This window comes from Macaca nemestrina, chromosome 8 (assembly GCF_043159975.1).
Source record: "Macaca nemestrina isolate mMacNem1 chromosome 8, mMacNem.hap1, whole genome shotgun sequence".
Classification (NCBI taxonomy): domain Eukaryota; kingdom Metazoa; phylum Chordata; class Mammalia; order Primates; family Cercopithecidae; genus Macaca; species Macaca nemestrina.
Genome location: NC_092132.1, coordinates 145,818,970 through 145,833,006, shown reverse-complemented (window position 1 = coordinate 145,833,006; position 14,037 = coordinate 145,818,970). Strand labels below are relative to the sequence as shown.

The following is a 14,037-nucleotide window of genomic DNA, read 5'->3' as shown; positions in this document are numbered from 1 at the left end:
CATGTACTTTATTAGCCACTTGTGTTTCTCATATTATGATTTGATCATCCACGTCTTCTACCACTTTTTACTTTAAGGTATTTTTCATTTTCTCAATGACATGGAAGGCCTCTTTATATGATAAATATATTTAATTTTTACATTAATGTCATAAATGTAAATATTTTTCTTAATTTAGTCTTTGCTTTTTAACTTACTAATGTTTTTTGTTTGTTTTGAGATGGAGTCTTGCTCCTGCCATCCAGGCTAGAGTGCAGTGGCGCCATCTCAGCTCACTGCAATCTCCTTTTCCGGGGTTCAAGTGATTCTCCTGTCTTAGCCTCCCTAGTAACTGGGACTAGAGGCACCCACCACCATGCTTGCTAATTTTTGTCTTTTTAGTAGAGATAGGGTTTCACCATGTTGGCCAGGCTGGACTCAAACACCTGACCTCAAGTGATCCTCCCGCCTCGGCCTCTCAAAGTGCTGGGATTACAGGTGCGAGCTACCATGCCCAACTGAACTTTGTGTTTGTATTACGTATTACAACATGGTATGTATTATGCAGAAAAAGCTGTCATTTCTACCTAGTCAATTTATTAATCTTTCCTATTAATCTTTCCTTTGTTGTTCACACTTGCTAATGTCTTCCTCACTCCAAGATGATAGAAATATACAACTACTTAAAATTTTTTTCACCATTAGCTATGAATATTTTAAATGTGTAAAAAAAGCACAGAAAGTAACGTGACACTGCTAAGATCAAACAGATATTCATATTTTGGTATACTTCCTTCCTTCTCTTCCTTTCCTCTCTCTTTTTATGTTCCAGATACAAAGATACAACTAAAGATTAGTCATTATTTTCTCCTCTCTTTCTCTCCAAAATTAATAATTATCATGGAGTCAGTAGGTGTTAACCATGTATGATTTTGGACATTTATGACATGTATAAGCAATTATAAACAATATATATTGCTGCTTTGTGTGTTTTAGACTTTTAAAAAATGGCTTCATAATGTATGTAACCTTTTTGCAACTTGCTTTTTTTTTCCCAAAAATATGTGTTTTTGAGATTTGTTCATTGTAACACATAGATTCCCAGTTCTTTTTATTTTCTGTATCCTTTTCTATTAAGTGAATAAACTTCATTTTATTCATTCATTTTCTAAGGGACACTTTTTCAAAATGGTGAAATGCATTGGGATGGGCATCCTCATACGCTCCCCCTTTTGCACGTATGTGAGAGTTTCTCTGAACAGCATAGGGAATTTAGATATTTAATTTACCTATGGACTTACAGGGCAGTGAGCCACGTTCCTTCAGTGGCACTATGGAGTCCCAAAACGCTCCCCAAAGTGATTGAACTCATTTATCATCCCACCAGCAATACCTAAGAGTTTTCATTTTCCCATATCCTCACCAAACCTCTTATTGTCAAACATTAGTTTTATTAGTGGAATAGATAATAAATGAAATCTTTTTGTTTTAATTTGTTTTCCCTTGATTATATTTGAGATGTTCATGGGTTATATGGATTCTTTGCTTCTGTATATGGCCTATTCATTTATTTTGACCATTTAGAAAAATGTAGTTTTTTTTAAAAGCTCATTTCCAATGCCAACTAAACACATAATTTACCTAGAAATGTACCTAATAAAATATGTGCAAACTTGTACGGAGATGTAAACTTTACTGGAAGATATTAAAGAAGAAGGGCTTAACAAGAGGAAAGACGGATTTACCGTGATTAGGAGGACTCATCATTAAGAGGCATATTACCTCCAAATTATGTAAAAATCAAATGTATTTCCAATTTATGTTCCAAAGGGTGTTTTTGAGGAATTTTACAAGCTGGTTCTCAAAATTTTATGAATAAGAAAAGGCTCAAAAATAGAAAAGATATCTATGAAGAAAAAAACTCCAAGATAGAGAGGAGTCCCCTCCCAGATGTCCACACTTACTAAAAGCTGCAGTGATGAAGATGGAGCAGACCAGGGAGTGTAAAAATAGAACAAGAAGTGAGCGGAGCGTACCAGACGGACCCTCACGCACATGCCGGGTAGGCACTGTGGGTCTCCAGGGCAGTATGAGCCACTCGATAAATGAGGCTGAGAAAACTCTTTTCTTCACATAAAACTGTGGCCTTACTGCAGAACCATTCTCGACTATTGAATCCAAATTGATTAAAGACATAAATATGGTCCAGGTGCAGTGGCTCACACCTGTAACCCCGGCACTTTTGGAGGCTAAGGTGGGGGGATCACTTAAGCCCAGGAATTGGAGACCAGCCTGAGCAACAGAGTTGGACCTCATCTCTACAAAAAAATAGAAGGATTAGCTGGATATGATGATGTACACCTGTAGTTCCAGCTACTCGGGAGGCTTAGATGGGAGGATTGCCTGGGTCTGGGAGGTCAAGGCTGCAGTGAGCCATAATGGTTCCATTGCACTCCAGCCTGGGTGACAGAGTGAGGCTCTGTCTCAAGAAAAAAATCTTAATAATTGTAAATCAAAGGCAAAAACTAAAACTTTTAGAAAACATACAGGATATCTTTAGGATATAGATAATTATTTAATGACTTGACAAATCAAATATTAGATAATACATTTTTTAAAAGCCTTCCTTCTTACTGATTTGAATTGCCTTCCTTATCACTTGCTCAATTCCCACATAATCACGGGCCTATTTCTGGACTCTGTCTTTTCCTGCATAGAACCACGTAAATTAATTACTCCAGTTTAATGATACAGTTTCAGTTCTTTTTTAAAAGAGTTTCTTCATTATTCTTTCTCATTCATTTTTCTGATTTAACTTAAGGCTATAATTTTGACAAGCTATAAATTCCTGTATTCATTTTTATCGGCATTAAATTTAAATTCATATACAATTTTTGGAGAACTGGCACTGCTAATGTTATTGTTAAAAAAAAGAAAGCTATTGATTTTTGTGTATTTCAGTTCTCTTACTAACTCTAATAGCTTTTCAGTTGCTTGTCTTAGATTTCCTTGGAAGACAAATAGATCACCTGTTACGCCTTTTTTCTAAATGTGTAGATGTTGTATTACCTTTTCTTGTTGTATTACACTGCCAAGAATTCCCAAAACAAAGTTAAATTATCTCAGTGTTAGCAGGTGTCTCTCACTTCTGAATTTGGCTATAGTCTTGCAGAAGACATCTAGGAAGTTTCCTTTTTCTTTAGGTTACAACAGGCTTTTACAGGGATGCCTTTGATTATGTTTCCTTTTTTTCTTTTTCTTTTCCTTTTCTTTTCTTTCTTTTTTTTTTTTTTTTTGACAAGGTCTTGCTCCATTGCCCGGGCTGGAAGTGTGCAGCATGATCATGGCTCACTGCAGCCTCGACCTCCTGGGCTCAAGTGATCCTCCCACCTCAGCCTGCCAAGTAGCTGGGACTATAGGCATACACCACCACACCCGGCTAGTTTTTGTAATTTTTATAGAGACAGGTTTTCACCATGTTGACCAGGCTGGTCTCGAAATCCTGGGCTCAAGCGATCCTCCTACCTTAGGCTCCCAAAGTGCTGGGATTACACATGTGAGCCACTGTGCCCGGCTATATGGTTCTTAATGCTAAGTTGTCTTTTCACAGTGGAATGAGCCCTCCTTAGTCATATTAAATGTTACGTTTGATTCAAATTCTTGTTTTTTAGAAGTATTTTTGATTCTATATTAAGTCAAAGTTATCTGTGGTTTGTGTGTGACTACTTATCTTTTGATAAAACTCAAAACTTTACATGAAAATAATATGTGCTCATTACAGAAAAATATTTAAATATAGGAAATTATAAAGAAAACATTTCCCATCACCCCAATACCCAGAGGCAATCTCTGTGAATATTTTGGTGTATTCCTTCTTAGTCTTTCTGGTAGTGGGGGCAGCAAGGGATATGCGCATTTTCAAGTTGTTTATGCAACTCAAATCAGCATACAGTAGAGTTTAAATGGAGTGCTTGGAGTGAGACAGCTCCGGATTCAAATCCTCACATTACAACTTACAAACTATGCCACACTTGTCAGCGTCCTTGATCTGTTCATGTCTCATTTTCTCAGTCAATAAAATTGAGATAGTAATAACTACCTCACAGGGCTGTTCAGAGAATTAGGAAAGATAAGTAAAGTTCTTGTTACGGTGCCCAGCACAGAGGCCTCTAAATAAACACGCACTGTTCAGAGAATTAGGAAAGATAAGTAAAGTTCTTGTTACGCGCCCAGCACAGAGGCCTCTAAATAAACACACAGTTACGATGTTCTACACAAACTGCTGTATGTTTCTTATTACTTAATACTATCCCATAAACCTTTTTATATCATTCAAGCTTATAACAAATACCACCTTAGACATTTCCCTACTGCATGTGTGAACATGTGGATGTATGTATATAGCTTCATCTAATATTTGTGTATGAATTATCGCCTACATTTTAGAATTTTTCCCTCAGTTTAGGTTCTCAGAAGAAAAATTGCTTCAGTCCAATACCGTGGAACTGTTTCGGGGTTCCTGGTCTAGACTGTCAAATTGCTGTCCAGAAAGGCTGTGACAGTGTTGGCTCCCAGCAGCCCTACATGAAGGCAGCGAGGTCCTGTAGCACCCAGGGGAGTCCCAGAGAGGGTCTGATACCTTCCTTTGAGGAATTCATTATCCCCTGAACAAGAACTTTTGAGATAGATCTTGCACCAGGCTGGAGGCTACAGTGGGCAGCTCCTGCTCCATGGAGCCCACGTTCTAGTTGACGCAGGGAGGAGAGCGGAGGGGAAGGCAGACAGCAGACCAGCAAAGTAAATGGCCGCTGATTTCTAGGAGAGGCAAGAGCCGCAAAGAAATTCAAACAGGATGATGGGACAGAATCATCGCACAGGCCCAGGGCTATTCGGATAAGAGAAAGACCTCTTCAGAGAGTGCGATGTATGCTGGAGTCTTCAGTGGCAGGGAAAGGCTTTGCGAAGCACAGAGCGCAGAGCACAGAAATGGCTCTAAAAGCGCACAAGCTCGGCAGGTTCCCGGAGCAGGAAGAAGCTCCCGGTACTTGGAGCGGAGCAGCCAGGGATGGCGAGAGGAGGGCAGGGCCCAGAGACCGGCTGGGGAAGCGTTGGGATTTCTTTCCAAATGCCGTGTTGGACCATTGGATGGTTTTAAGGAGGGGCTGACTTACCGTTAAAGGGATCACTGCAGCTGTTGTGTGGAGGAGATTGTGGGGTGCCGGTGAAGCAGGACACTAGACAGGAGGCCACCGCAGGAGACCGGTGAGAGGTGGCCGTAGCAGGGCGAGAGCGTTGTTAGTGGAAATGGAGAAGTGGATGGAAATGCTGAGATGCCAGCAACAGGGTGACAGTGACCTTCAGAGGTGCAGGGGAGTGACACCCCTCAATCCTCCCAAAGATTAAAATCTTCTGCCCCTCCCAATCCACCCACAGTGGGGTGTCTGTGTTCAGAATCAGAACCTAGTATCTAGCGGGCATCTACAGGAAAGTTTTCTAAAAAATTGTATGCATTGCAAAAACTGACATGAAAGTGTATGTTCGCTATGGGAAGCCTAAGCTCTAACAGGATGCACTGTCTAAAAAGTAATCCAGCTGGTGCTTCGTCTCAGCTGGGGTCTGATTCTGAGGGTCCATGCTTTGTGGGGAAACACCCCCAAGCCAAGGCCACTCTGTGCAGGCTGCCGGCACACCTGGGACCCAGGAGAACTGGGCCTGACTCACTTATTCACCCACCATGTACCCTGCACGCTCTCTCACCCCTCCCAGCCTCGGTTCCCTCCTCTGCAGAGTGAGCTCTGAGTGCCGGCATCTGTGGCAGGCCCTGACAGTGAGGTCGAAGCAAAGCCAGCTCACATCTTGCTCTGATGATGCCTCTAGAAGCCCCCTTCCCTCCCTTGGTGGGCACAGGGCTGGGGTGCTCTCAATGCTATGGGAAAATGCACTTCTCTAGCTTTCCAGAAGTCAATCTCAGCTCTGAAAGGTGACCCTTGACTCAGGTTCAGTCAATCTCAGCTCTGAAAGGTGACCCTTGACTCAGGTTCAAGCTGTCGGGGCCTTGGAGCATAGACTTTCTCCCTGCGGCAGGACCAAGAGCTTTGCCCGCAGCACCAGGGCTGTACCATGGGTGCTGCCTTGGGTGCGTTCAGCAGCCTGCAAGTCTCTGGCTTGGCTGGGAAGGCAAGAGGGTCTTCGGGAGCTGAACCCATACCCTGTCTTGTCAAGGGCTGGGTGGCTGTCTCCTGGCCCACCCTCCCCCCCCCACCAACATGCTGTTTCCTCCCACACACCTAAGAAAAGCTCTCTCTCAAACACCAGGGGTAAAGCAGATGAGGCCAGGGAGGAAGGCTTGAGCTACCACAGCAGGAGGCTCTGGGAACCTGAAAGCATCTGGAGCATCCAGACGTGCTTGGCAGCTGGGAGGCTCATGCAGAAAAGAGGCCAGGGAAAGTGGCTGGTAGAAGTCAGAGAACCAGCTGACAATGTCACCAAGTGATGTGGCCACTTGGATTTCTAATAAATGTCTCAGACTTAAAATGGCCAGAGCTGAGTTCCTGGTCAATTTCCATCCCTGTGAATGGCAGCTCCATCTTCTCTTCCTCATGCTTTTTCTCTCCTATTCTGCACATACAAATCCACATGCAACCCCAATATCTGTTGGCTCTCCCATCCATAGGCAGCCAGGAACGGACATCTCTCTGCCTCGGCCGAGAGCCGGGCCTAAGCCACCTTCACTCTCTCCAGGATACACACAGCAACTCCTCCCTGCTCTCCTCTTCCCTGTCGTCCCACCCGCCTATTCCCAAAGGCAGCTCACTCTGACCCTATAAAAACGTTAGGTCCCATCATGTCTCTTCCCTACTCAGAACTTCCCAGTGTCACCCATCTCATTCGGAGTAAAATCCAAAGTCCTGTATGGAGTCTCCTCGACAAATTAAACATAGAATTACCATATGATCCAGCAATGCCACTTCTGGGTATGTACCCAAAATGACAGAAAGCAGGGACTTGAGCAGGTATTTGTACGCTCATGCCCACAACAGTGTTGCTCAGTGGTGAAAATGTGGCAGCAGCCAGTGTCCATGGATAGATGAATGGATAAGCCCAATGTGGTCTGTATGTACAGTGGAATTCAGTCTTACAAAGGAAGGAAATTCTGGCCCATGCTACAACATGGGTAAGCCTTGAAGGCATAGTGCTAAGTGAAATAAGCCAGACACAAAAGGACAAACACTGTATGATTCCACCTAAATGAAGTCCCTAAAGTAGCCCTATTCATCGACACAGATGGTAGAGTAACAGGCATCAGGGGCTGGGGGCTGGGTTGGGGAGTTAGTTTAATAGGGCTGCTATAACAAATATAGTTCTTGGGAAAATGGGAGAAGACAGAAAATACACAGGACATACTAGATTGTCTTTCTCTCAATAGATCATTAATACATGTTCCTTGAGGAGGTCAGAAAGATCCTCTGGGAGAGACAGCAATAGGGCAACCACCGCCCTTCTGAACTTTCTTTGCACCGCAAGGGGGAAGGGTGGTCATGAGACCCATCCTCCAAGTGCAGGACTCAGGGGCTGTGAAGTCCCCACGGTGCAGTGTGGTCTGAGAGCGTCCACCACAGTGTCTGTTGGGCTTTCTGTTCTTTGTTACAGTGAGAAAGACATCAGGCCCTGGCACCCCCATTCTGCTTTCTGTTTCCGAATGGGACTACTCTAGGGACTCATTTAAATGGAATTGCAGTGTTTCTCCTTTGTGTCTGACTCTTTCCTCTTAGCGTCATGTCTTCGGGATTCATCCATGTGGCAGTATGTGAAGGAATTTCCTTCCTTTCAAAGGCCGAATGATATTCCATGGAATGTACAGGCCACAATCTGCTTATCAGTTCATCTGGACATGAACCTTCATTCCATCTACAGTGCCTGACATCCCAGACCCGCGAGTGCACACGCATCTCCACACCAGGAGACAAAAGCCTCCCAAAGCCTTTCCTACAGGCAATGCCCCTGGGTATTCTCTATTCTATATGATTTTGTTTTTAAAATGCCAGCAGGAGCCCACTCAATTCCACGAACAACTAAAGCAATTCCCTGTTTGATTTCCTGTTTGAAGCCAGTGTTCTGAAGAACACAGGCTGCAGGAAGCTGCTCTGGGCCGTCCCCGCGTGCAGCACGCCGCATATGACATGAGGCACTACAGTGGTGGGGAAAATTGCATTTTAAGCGCTGATACGATATTAGAAAAGACAAAAGTCTGAAAATTAAGGAGGTAAGTGACTGGCCTATAAAGACAGAAAAACGATGCAGTTAAAGAAAATGGAAGGAAGGGGGAAATAGAGGCAGGCACCAGATGAGGGCAGCAGCAAACGAAGAAGCCAAAGACAGTAAAAGAATGCCCCAGAGAGACACAAGCAATTAAAGGGGAGCAGGGAGGACCCCCGTGCGCCGGCTGCTTACTTCGTCCCAGACACTCCCCCAAGCTCTGAGGACTCAGGTGGAGTCACTGACATGCCTGACCCCTGGCACTACCTCTCATCTCCTGTTCATCCTCAAAGCCTCCCAGGAGGCCAGCTTCCAGGCCTCCCCTCTACAGGTAGAGAAACAAAGGCTGACGGAGGTCAAGCTTGCTCAAGGTCCACAGCCGGGAGTGGGGCAGGGAGGATGCAAGCCCAGGCCACCTGGACTTCCAGGATCCATCTTCCTTCTGTGCTGTGGCCACCTCCACCCAGCCCAGGGGACAGCACACCCCACTGGAGAGCTTCCATCTCATGGCACCAACCAGCAAAACAGGGCAAAACCCTGAAAGGTCTTGGTACATTGCGACTGGGTGTTTGCAGTGACTGCTGGCCCCTGCAGAGAGACTAGGGCAAGGAATCCCAGAGGAGCAGCTTGTTGGGGGATGTGGGGGGAGGGGGAGGACTCCAGAGGTGGTGAAAGTGATGTGTGTGCATCGACCCTGGAGTGGGAGCTCCCCAGAAAGGGGAGGGGGCTGAGGTCAGCAACGCCTAGATTTGAGCAGGTAGAGGTGGCTGGTGGGTTGGATCAGAAATGATCTGGGACTGTAACAGCTTCCTGGGCTCCTGCATATGATACAGAAAGTCTGAAACAGGGCCAGGAATCTGTGTTTTTTACCCCTCAGCCTCGTTCTGATGCACAGCCAGGGCTGAAATGGAGCCCTCCTAAGCCTGCAGTGGCCCTGCTGCATAGGCGTATCCATCAGCAACTTGCCAGGATGGGTCCAAAGAGTAGGCTCTGGGCTACTCTAGCCCAGAGGTGGGGGCAGTGCAGTCACAGGGGCTGAGTGGATGGAGAAGGCCCACAGTGGCAGCTGTGGCCGGGAGCAGCATCTCTGCAGTGTCACTTGCACCCCAGCCTCTCTCCCAGCTGTTCCCCTCACTGCTCAGAGCTCAGCATGCAAGATGGATCCTCCACTCTGCTCTTACAAAGCTTCTGAGACCTGGGATGACCTGCTGGGCCTCAGATCCCTCGGGGAGGCCATTGCGGGGCTCTTGCCTATAGCCCCCAGACACGCTTGTCCCCGTGTTTAGCATCCTTCTGCCTTTAGGATGGGACTAAGATACCAATGCCCCTCTCATAAAGGACAAGCGGGTTTTCTCGCATTTGCTGGGGCAGCAGACAGGAGCACCCCGTGGACAGATCAAGGCTCTATTTACTGAGTCGTGTCTTTCGGCTGAATTGGAGCAACCATTAGACTCAGCGACAGGTAGCGCATGGTCAAGGTGACCAGGGATAGAGGCATTGCCCAGACCCTGTTCACTTGAAATAACAAGGATTTTCCTCTGCTCATTTCCTGAGATACCGAAACAGAATGGTTCCTTGTGCCAGAAGGGAAGGTCCGATCCCCTTGGCAGATCCTGTGTCATTACGAGTTTTATTGGGTTCAACATCAGAAAACACCACAGCCATGGAGACCTATAAAACGCCCCAAACATTTCCCTCGCTACCAAGGAGTTGAATTCTTTCCAAGGCGCAGGCTTCTCCTAGTGAGGGAGACTCTGAATCCACCTGGGCCTGGCCCAGCTGCTCCGTTACCACAAGCCCCCTTCACACAGGGTCCTCATGCAGCGCACGGCGGCAGTGTGGGCTGCCCACCAACCACACTTAAATCACATGGAATTCAATAAACGTCTGCAACCTGTTCTGAGCACCACTCTGTAACTCTGGCTGACTATTTAGAAGGCGTTTTGGGAATGCAATGCCTCAAAGGCCTCCCTGGATCACTTGGTATGAATTTTGCAGCCCAAGGTGCAATCTTGTACCAGTCACTTCATCTCATTGTTTCTGTCTCCTCTGTGCAATGAGGGCTGTGGGTGGATGGTCTCTGAGTTGCCTCCAGCCCTAACATTCAGGGGCTATGATTGTACCACAGATTAAGGGGATGCTGAGGGACAGACAGCCTGGGCTCTGCTCACAGCTGTGGAGGAAGAGGGTGGAATCTGGAGATGGTCCAGCCCCAGCACTCTTGTGCCCTAAAGGAGCCCAGGGGTAACACGGGGCTCCATCAGGAATGATGCTGTGGTTTCTCTTCGCCTCTACACTCCCTCTCAGTCTCCACCAAGATCCACGAATCACCAAGGTCTTCATTGCTGCCAGCATCAGCCTCGTACCCCTGCTTTTCCATGTCCCCCTCCCTACCATCCACACCCACTTCAAGACACAGAGGTGCCAGTTCCTGAGCCAACTGCGTGTGGTGCATTGAGGACAAGCCCTGGGACCCAGCGTGCTCTGCTGAGGCTCAAGGCCAGAGACCAATCTAGGTTGTGGGTATAGACAGGAGGGATCTCGTAGGAGGATAAAACAAGAAAAGTAAATATTTTATCAAGGACAAAAAAGAACTTCAAGAGAATCTTGCTTCAGCCTTCAATGAATAAATAATTCTTTTAGAAAGGCAATCACGTTATGCGGCACAGAAGACCTTAAAATTGAATAATCTGGCCAGTTGTGGTGGCTCACGCCTATAATCCCAGCAGTTTGGGAGGCCGAAGTGGGCAGATCACTTGAGGTCAGGAGTTTGAGTCCAGCCTGGCCAACATAGTGAAACCCCATCTCTACTAAAAATACAAAAATTAGCTGGGCATGGTGGTGGGTGGCGCCTGTAGTACCAGCTACTCAAGAGGCTGAGGCAGGAACATCACTTGAACCCAGGAGGGGGAGGTTGCAGTGAGCCAAGATTGTGCCACTGTACTCCAGCCTGGGTGACAGAGCAAGACTCCGTCTCAAAACAAACAAACAAACAAACAAACAAAAATCCAAAAGCCTATGTAATTTGCAGTAAAATTTTAAAATCTTTCTGAGCCTCAGTGGCTTTATCTATAAAGTGGAGGATGGAAATATGTTTTCTGCCTGCCTCGAAGGATCAAATTGATAATACTAAAATAATTTGTAGAACATGAAGTCCCATATAAAAATCTCTGTGGGGACCAAACTGTAAAACCTAAATGATTAGAACTGTTGGTCTTTCAGACTATCCACGTCTGGGTCAGATGGCTGACATGTTGTCAGAGTGATTTCAGGGCGGGGTTTAGGATGAGGAATTTTACGTGCTTATAAGGATATTGACTAGACCTTGTTAAGAGATCATAACAAGTTCTGCAAAAGAGCTAAACAAACAACGCAGTTCTTTGGTGTCCTCTATGGGTTTGCTTGAAGAACTAGTCTTCATTCAAGATGTCGTCCACACATCACCAGTTCTGTACCCGTTAAGTCATCCCTTCTTCTGATCCCACAGCACTTCTTACAGACCAGTAGCATAAAACTTGCATGTCTGCCTTCTAAACTAGACTCCTCCTGAGCTCTTCAAGGAATAGGCTTTTTTGTTTGGTTGGTTGTTTATCTTCGTATTTTCAGGCCCCATCTTACCACTTGAAACACTGTAGACATGCAGTAAATCTTTTTCTTCTTCGAATGAATAAATTAAATCATCAAACAATCACAGAAAACCCAAACATAAGAAAATGCTTACTTTTCCACCTCCCGACAGCATCCTACTGCCAGAAAGAGTAAATAGTTTAATTTACCAAGACAATGGTGGAAAGATGTCATTCATACCCGCAACCAGTGTTATCCTAAGTATTGATTATGGAGCGTTAGCCAATACTTTGGGATCAAGAGGGCACATTGACCTCATGTTGAATGTTGCACTACATCTAAGACGGCCAAAATGAAAACATAATTTTCTCCTTTTTGTTGCATGACTGTTTGCCATATTTCAGGAAGTCCATCCCCTTTAATGACTGCCAGTTTTCAACAATAATAAGTGGGAAACCTAGCAGAGATGCCCAGAGGAAGAAAGGAGAAGAGAAATTGAATTACACCCCATGTTCTTTGCTCCAGGTATACACACTTGCATTTAAGGAAATTTAAGACAGAATTTCTAAGACAGAAAGGAAATCAAACTTATTTAGGAAGTCAAAGTCACTCACTGGTGCCAGAGAGGCTGTTGTTAATAGAAACTGCCGTGTGAAGACAAAAGGCCGAACTGTATTCAGGAAGTCAATGGGCTGAAGTCTTCCACGTGGTTGGGTGGAACTTTTGGGTTTGGTCTCTTGAATTTCAAGGTTTCTTTGGCTCCTTCAGTCTTAAGTAATAACGTCTCAGTTTGGTAAATACAGCTGACCTCCTATGGTGAATGCTTGCAGCAGGAAAGAACAATTAACCAACCACAATATTTCTGTGTCAGTCTGACTCCCTGGTGAGAAATGCAAAGCTTGTGGGGATTCATCTGTTTTAAAATGCCAAAACATTTCCTTTAGTGAAGAACCACGGACAGCCATAATCAAGGCAGCATCTCGTACTTTAACACATCAGCAATTAGCTTTGGTTAAAAAAGTAGAAATAGAAGCAACGGCCTTCACAAAGAGGCACTTTGTTTATTTATTTTATTATTTTATTTTTTTTTGAGATGGAGTCTCTGTCATCCTGGCTGGAGTGCAGTGGTGCGATCTCGGCTCACCACAACCTCCACCTCCGAGGTTCAAGTAATTCTCCAGCCTCAGTCTCCCGAGTAGCTGGGGCTACAGGCGTGTGTCATCATGCCTGGCTAATTTTTGTATTTTCAGTAGAGACGGGATTTCACCATGTTGACCAGGCTGGTCTTGAACTCCTGACCTCAAGTAAGAAGTCGCTGCCTCTCAAAGTGCTGGGATTACAGGCATGAGCCACCTCGCACGGCCCACAAAGAGGCACTTTAGCAAAGTGGGTGCGTGCACACAGACTTGACAGCAAGACAGATTGGGTTCAAATCCAAGGTTCCCCACATGCTTGCTATGTGCTTTTTGGTGAGTACTTCTGAGTTTCAGTTTCCTCATTTTAAAAATGAGGATAATATATTCCCCATCCCATTACTGGACCTCTGTATGTAGGCAAAGATCTTTCAATTTCTTTCATTTCAATCTCGGATTCCCAGAAAGGGGAAAAGAGACAGAAAGAGAAAGTTGGGTCTTTTAAAAAACATTTTTGGGGCCGCAGCCCCCGTTGAGAACCTGATGGAACTACAGACACTATCCCTATAAAATGCACTTATCACATACATGTCAAATGTTGTGCCCAGCTTCAGGACCTCTCCCCCGACAAAGCCCCACAGTCATTCATGGACTTCTGATTAGAAACCCTGGTTTAGATGATGGGACAAATGCAGCCAAAGCCTTGGGGTTTGTTTCCTTATGAGTCATCTCATTTCACAGAGAGGAAAGTCTGCTCTCCGGCCAAAGACCACATCAGTAACCCTGGCCAGCAAATATGGCTGTCAAGGAGCTGGAGAAGAGAGATGAAAAACTCAGGTCACTATTACACTGACTTCAAATGTGATTCAAAGCTCACCCCACTCCAGCCCCCAAATGAATGTTTCATCTCCCCATATCATCATCGTTCCTTGAAGGGATTAGGAAGGAACACTCTCCAGCTCCACGATGTAATTTAGAATAACTTTGCAAGCTCCATGTTATTTTTTCAATCATCACCTGCTATAGTGATAAAAAAAAAATATGGAAGCAAACGAAACACCCGATTGAAATGGTGATAGGAGAGTTCACACAGTGAAATATT

General features: G+C 45.2%; 1 protein-coding gene across 4 annotated transcripts in view; it reads right to left on the bottom strand.

Moving 5' to 3' along the window:
• LOC105491181 (BLK proto-oncogene, Src family tyrosine kinase) overlaps positions 1 to 14,037 on the bottom strand; it is a 75,103-nt gene that overhangs the window by 45,086 nt on the left and 15,980 nt on the right. Inside the window, exon 1 of one of the 4 annotated variants that reach the window (XM_071068653.1) lies at positions 5,151 to 5,722. The exons of the other annotated variants lie outside the window; for them this stretch is intronic. The gene's annotated coding sequence lies outside the window, so the exon portion shown is untranslated. Of the gene's footprint in view, positions 1 to 5,150; positions 5,723 to 14,037 lie in introns of those variants that run through there. 4 annotated transcript variants of the gene reach the window in all.